Source organism: Balaenoptera borealis, assembly GCF_965194805.1.
Source record: "Balaenoptera borealis genome assembly, chromosome: 1".
NCBI classification, from domain to species: Eukaryota; Metazoa; Chordata; class Mammalia; order Artiodactyla; family Balaenopteridae; genus Balaenoptera; species Balaenoptera borealis.
Window position 1 is genome coordinate 126,385,732 of NC_138860.1, and position 7,521 is coordinate 126,393,252.

Sequence of the window (7,521 nt, forward strand, 5' to 3'; positions counted from 1 at the left end):
TAATTAATGTTTCAGTATCTTGTTTTCTTTGGAAATGACCTAGATAGTCAATAAACTTCCATCATTTAACTTAATTTAGCAAAGCTATAAAGTTTCAAGTTAGCAAAATCTGGAGAGACTATTTTTAGGTAGACATTCCTAAAACATAATTATTCCTAAAGAGTTTACCTAAAGGTTCTTATCTCATTTACATTTAATTTACTTATAAAAATACTTCACCATACCAAGTTATTTTTCTTGGTAAATAAATAAAAAAGCTGACAAACTTTGGTAAAGCTGACAAACTTTGCACCAGATACAGTAAGATCTTATTTGACTTCTAGTAAACCTAGGTACAATCATACTATTATACTTAATGTTGATGACTCTAAAGACATGTCTGTATTCATTAAACTAACTTTAATACCAAATATTAATTTAATACTGAATATTTCCCAGTTCACATGAACCTGAAATTCATTTGGGTTAGTTTCTTTTATATTTCTGAGAATTTATATAAGCACTTAATTTCCTTTAAGTCAATTAAATAGAACTCATTTGCAAATTAATTTTGGTAATACCATCTGGAGGTAGAGACATATCATATCTCTAACATACACACAGCCATACATATATCCGTATAGACACAGAGAGATCTCGCAGTTTGATTTTAAAACTTAGTCATGAATCACGTGTTACAATATAAAACTCACTAGTTCAAAAGTAACAACTGGAATAAGTTAAGTTTACGCGTTTGAGTTTAAAAAGGCCTTTCCCCTCCCCCCCTTTTTTTTCTCAGTCTCAGGAATTGAAGATGGTCTAGATAAGACATGAATTTCTAAGACCCCTAGTAGAACATTTACATCTCAAGACACAGAGAGAGAAATGCAAGCTTCTCCTAGAAGGACTTTCCCTTAGGATCAGAATTCTGAAAGGATATTTTATCAAGTTGGCTTTCTTGAACTTAACTGCATATGCAGTGAAAGAGCCCCATCTTGGCCATTTTGGAGGCAAGATTTCCTTTAATTCCCAATTAAGTTGGTTCTTGTAAGTATAAGTTTTGTATGTACATAACCTGGCTCGGGTGTTAGTTGGAGGCTAGCTATCCTTTTTTTAAATTTAATTTTATTTATTTTTTTTATACAGCAGGTTCTTCTTAGTTATCTATTTTATACATATTAGTATATATATGTCAATCCCAATCTCCCAGTTCATCCCACCACCACCACCCCTGCCCCTGCTTTCCCCTCGTGGTGTCCATATGTTTGTTCTCTACATCTGTGTCTCTATTTCTGCCTTGCAAACCTGTTCATCTGTATCATTTTTCTAGATTCCACATATATGCATTAATATATGATATTTGTTTTTCTCTTTCTGACTTACTTCACTCTGTATGACAGTCTCTAGGTCCATCCATGTCTCTACAAATGACCCAATTTTGTTCCTTTTTAAGGCTGAGTAATATTCCATTGTATATATGTACCACAACTTCTTTATCCATTCGTCTGTAGATGGGCATTTAGGTTGCTTCCATGACCTGGCTATTGTAAATAGTGCTGCAATGAATATTGGAGTGCATGTGTCTTTTTGAATTCTGGTTTTCTCAGGGTATATGCCCAGTAGTGGGATTGCTGGGTCTTATGATAATTCTATTTTTAGTTTTTTTAAGGAACCTCCATACTGTTCTCCATAGTGGCTCTATCAATTTACATTCCCACCAACAGTGCAAGAGGGTTCCCTTTTCTCCACACCCTCTCTAGCATTTGTTGTTTGTAGATTTTCTGATGATGCCCATTCCAACCAGTGTGAGGTGATACCTTATTGCAGTTTTGATTTGCATTTCTCTAATAATTAGTCATGTTGAGCAGCTTTTCATGTGCCTCTTGGCCATCTGTACATCTTCTTTGGAGAAATGTCTATTTAGGTCTTCTGCCCATTTTTGGATTGGGTTGTTTGCTTTTTTAATATTGAACTGCATGAGCTGTTTATATATTTTGGAGATTAATCCTTTGTCCGTTGATTCATTTGCAAATATTTTCCCCCATTCTGAGGGTTGTCTTTTTGTTTTGTTTATTGTTTTCTTTGCTGTGCAAAAGCTTTTAAGTTTCATTAGGTCCCATTTGTTTATTTTTGTTTTTATTTCCATTTCTCTAGGAGGTGGGTCAAAAAAGATCTTGCTGTGATTTATGTCAAAGAGTGTTCTTCCTATGTTTTCCTCTAAGAGTTTTATAGTGTCTGGTCTTACATTTAGGTCTGTAATCCATTTTGAGTTTATATTTGTGTATGGTGTTAGGGAGTGTTCTAATTTCATTCTTTTACATGCAGCTGTCCAGTTTTCCCAGCACCACTTATTGAAGAGACTGTCTTTTCTCCATATCCTTACCTCCTTTGTCATAGATTAGTTGACCATAGGTGCGTGGGTTTATCTCTGGGCTTTCTATCCTGTTCCATTGGTCTATATTTCTGTTTTTTGTGCCAGTACCATATTGTCTTGATTACTGTAGCTTTGTAGTATAGTCTGAAGTCAGGGAGTCTGATTCCTCCAGCTCCGTTTTTTTCCCTCAAGATTGCTTTGGCTGGAGGCTGGCTTTCTAATGTCCCTCTTTTAGGAACGGTGTTAGGCCAGCCTCCCACCTAATCACCCAGTCCAGACCACTCAGTGTCTTTCAACTGAGCAAATCCCTGTATCTTTCAACTGGAGAGCCAGCTACCTGTTATATACCACTAAACAAAACTTAGGCTCATCAACCAACAATTGGGAGAGCCGAGAACCAGAAGGGGCTTACTCAAATTCGTCTGGGCTCACCAAGGAGGCAGACAAGCACAAGGGGCTCTTCTGGTACCAAGGATCCAGATCCACATAAAGTTCAGGCAAAGGAGAGAGGTCTGCTCTGAGTCCCTTAGTGGTCACTAAAACTGTCAACTGAAATAAAAACACACAAAATGAGAGCTCTGAGTTTCAGTTTTACTGGGGGACTTACTGAGGACTACAACCCAGGAGACAGCCTCTTGGAAAGCTCTGAGTAACTGCTCAGAAAAGGTAAGGGGGAAGGTCAGTATCTATGTGATTTTGACAAAGGGGGTACATGCAATTAAGCACACATCTCAGTAGAAGGTTGCTGCTAGTCATGAGGAACAGATATCTTCATTAACGGTTTTGGTGCTTTTCCAACTATGGGAAGATGAAAGAATCCAGGTTCATAGAAAATTCTCCTGAAAATATCTAACTATCTGAAAGCCTATTCTGCCAGTTTTCCCAGAGCACAGAGTACCTCACTCCTGATCTCTCCCCTGGCCTCCTTTCAGGATGCTAAAGTCCAGCAGCTGCAGCCGCTAATAACTCAATCCTTGTAGAGCCGAATGGCAATCAACTTTCATTAGTTGGCACTTCCTTACCTCTCCCCATCTTTGCTAACTGCTACTCTGCAGGAACTTTGTTCTGCAAGGAAGGCATTTTTCCTTGGCCATCTTGTCTTCTTACCCTACATGCTCTCCCTGAATGACCACATCTATTCTTCTGGTTTCAGCAGATGTTGTTGACCTCCAAATTTGTATCTACAGCTCCATCTACCAGAAAGGGAATGTACTGTAGGAAACTAAAATTGAGATTGTACAAGTTCATCCTTTCTCCTGAAAAATATCTTTTTTTTTCTCCTGATTTCAGTAAACAGGATCACGTACTCAGTGGCCCAGACCAGACGTATTTGAGTCATCATACCAAGCTTTTTTATTTTCCCTCACCTCTCATATCAATTCGGTCCTGAAAATCCATGTTTTTCTAATTAAGGTTAGCAGAATTACAGGGGGAGACGAAGAGAGTCTATTAATTCCTTAGGATAACTTAACACTTTTTGTGTTTATATTTCTGTAACTTAAGAAATTAATATAAACATATTATGATTCATAGTCTGGTTCAGACTCCCTCAAAATGGAATAGCTACAGGATCTCAAGGCTTGAATTTACCTTTGTACTTATAGTTGTTACAGCACCAAATAGCATTATCTTGTCTTGAGCTAATGAGAAAAGATTAGAGAAAACCTAGTAAGTACTATAAATAATGTATTCCCATCAAGTGAAATAATGTCACAATATACTGCATGAGTAAAAAGCTTACTGAAATTTGATTAAAGAAAAGTAAGAAGAGAAGTGAGTCATCTTAGGGTATATGGCAGATACATTATCAATATCTACATGTGATGTATGAGGGATTAGTACAAGGGAACATAATAGGGTGTGAAATTAACAAAAACTTCAAAGATAAGAATCCCTTTAAGCTGTATCAAATAAACAGGGTAAAATATTGGCATAGGGTGGGAAGTTTGAATTCTATAGCCCTTCTTTCTTTTTTTTTAAATTTCTTTTTTTTATTACCATTTAGTTTTGGCTGTGTTGGGTTTTCGTTGCTGCACGTGGGCTTTCTCTAGTTGTGGCAAGCGGGGGCTACTCTTTGTTGCGGTGCGCAGGCTTCTCATTGCGGTGGCTTCTCTTGTTGCAGAGCACGGGCACTAGGCACGCGGCTTCAGTAGTTGTGGCGCACGGGCTTAGTTGCTCCACAGCATGTGGGATCTTCCCGGACCAGGGCTCAAACCCATGTCCCCTGCATTGGCAGGCAGATTCTTAACCACTGTGCCACCAGAGAAGCCCTCTATAGCCTTTCAATTCCCTTTAATTTCTAAATCCTATTTTTCTTTGCCTAGAGAGTGGAAGTTTCCCTTAAGGCCTACATCAAGTTCACCTTTACTGTAAAATCTCACTTAAGGGTGCTATATGTCGATTATATCTCAATAAAACTGGAAGAAAAGAAAATCTCACTTGAGGGACCAGCTGTATCAGCCATAGTAACAGAAGGAAATAGATGGTACACTCAAATTAAGAATATATGGTGATGGTTTAATAAAAGGAAGGACAGGTAGCGGTCAGGGTATACTCATGACATAGAGTATAGTACCCCAAGGCCCTTGCCATTCCCAAGTCCAAAGAAATGAGGAATTAGGAAATTCTGTAGAGAGAATCACCCTAAGAGGAGCTGTGACATTTGCTTGAAAGAAACATGTAGCCAAAGGCAATCTAGAAGGAAAGCAGCTAGGGAAATGAATAGCCTGACCTAATATTACCCTTAGACCTGAGCAAAGGGAGCACCTACTCCAGTCCTCCTTCAGCTGCACAAAATCCTACAAGATATGGAGTCCACAGGGTCAAGGGGCATGGTCACCCAGAACTCATGCCCTCCCTTCTAGACCATGCTCTGGCTACACAGGATCCTGAGTTTCCCTGCTCAAGTGGCCCCAAGTCTGGTTCCAAAAATTGCATAGGCTTTCCCAGGGTCAAGGCAGGTCAGCACCTGATGTGCACAACCGTATGCCTGGCGGGTGGCCCAGGAGCAGCTCTTTGCCACAATAAGAAGGGGTGGAAAGGGGGGAGCACAGAGCAGAGCTGGGTGGGAAAAGAATGAGGTAGGCTTCAGGCAGAGACCTGTTTCTCCCCATGTCCCTACATTCCTCTGTGTAACTCTGATGATCTGGAGACCTCAAATTTTGAACCTGGCCTTTCAGATCATTATTAAAATATATTGGTCAAAATAGGAGGCTAGAACATATATTATTTGACAGTTTGTTTTTAAGCAATTAGTTTTCAGTAGTTAAGATATGGTAACTGGGCCTCCATGTGTACTCTTGCCCCACATCTCACACATGTGCCTACCCTGACTTCATTCTCCTCCCCAGGTCACCTGCGCAAATGCAACCTTGAACCAAACCAGATGCCAGAGGGAAGAGAGTGTCTGTTGATATTGTCCAGGCTGCAGATGTCTCCAGGAAAAATTGGGAAAGATGAAAATTGGGTCTAGAGAGGCTGGCATACCAGCCCACCTAATCCCATCTATTGTACCAGAAATATTTCTCTGCAACAGAGTTCTGAATTTGCATATATGCTGACTTTTTTCACATATGGTAAATTGTCTACCCAACCACTTCAAGTTCCTTGAAGTTACAGAACATGTTTCATATTCCTCTTTGGTACCCTCTCCAGATTCTCAAGTAGTGTTATATATGTAATATATATCAGTAAATATCATTGGATAAAATAAACTGATCTTTGTTCCTACCTAAGACAAATGAATTAACTACAATTAATCAAAAATATTGTCTGGGGCTTCCCTGGTGGCACAGTGGTTAAGAATCCGCCTGCCAATGCAGGTGATACGGGTTCAAGCCCTGGTCCGGGAAGATCCCACGTGCCATGGAGCAACTAAGCCCGTGCGCCACAACTACTGAACCTGCGCTCTAGAGCCTGCGAGCCACAACTACTGAAGCCCGCTCACCTAGAGCCTGTGCTCCGCAACAAGAGAAGCCACCGCAATGAGAAGCCCACGCACCACAACAAAGAGTAGCCCCCGCTCGCCACAACTAGAGAAAGCCTGCACACAGCAATGAAGACCCAAGGCAGCCAAAAATAAATAAATCAATAAATCATTTAAAAAATATATATGTTGTCTTTGCTTTACATCTAGGCGTAGAGTTCAACCCAGTTATCAATCTGCAATACTTCCACTCAGTAGCATTTTGTGTTTCTACAGCCTAAAAGTATCAACTATAAAATCAAGTATGAGTGAGTCATAAAAAAGAAATTCTAGGATTAAATTAATATAACTTTATATGCCTGTCAAAAGCAATAATATTACCTTGTTTGTAAGAAAACATGTAGTCATCAAATGAATCATAAGACAAATTTACTAACTTGTTTTTCCCAGCAAATATAGCCTCTAATTACATGTAACATTAGTAGTTCTGAAGAAACACACACCGCCCACCCCACTCAACACCCTTTCCCTCCCCCACACCAGTTATGTATGTATCCAGTAAGCAAATACTTGGGAGAAAATAAACACAGGATTTGTTAAACCATATGCAGTTTTCCCTGGAACTAAAGATAGCATGTTTTATAGTTGCATGGCAACAATGAACAACTGAAGATGACAAATAGGCAAGGAAATAACCCTTATTTAGCTGAAATTCAGATAAATCCTTTTAGGAATAATTGGAAATAAAGAACTGGAAAATGGGAAGAGGAAAAGGAGGTGAAGTGATACAGTAGAAAGAATAAAGATAATTATATGTAGTTGTTCGCTGAGCACGTACTGTGTGTCTGTCATAGTGTTCACTATGTTACATGCATTGTCTCATCCATCATTACTTGGAGGAAACCCTCTGGCTTGGAATCCAACTTACTCTGCATCTCTAAGGTTATGGTAAATAAAACAGTAAAGAAACAATAATAGATGTGAACAGTAAACTAATTTAACATAAGTCCTTCTATAATAATACAAATATTAAAAAGCTACATGGGATTTAGAAAGCAGTCTCATTCAAAAGTCACATATTTTAATCATTTGAGAACTGTATTCAGAACTGAAAATAGTAATTAGTTGGCATATAAGCCCTTGATGACTCTTCAGAGTTGGGCAAATAATTTCCTTTATATAGAATCCAAAATAGTATTTAGAGTAAAACAAATATTCTCCATGAAATTGATAACTAAGTAAA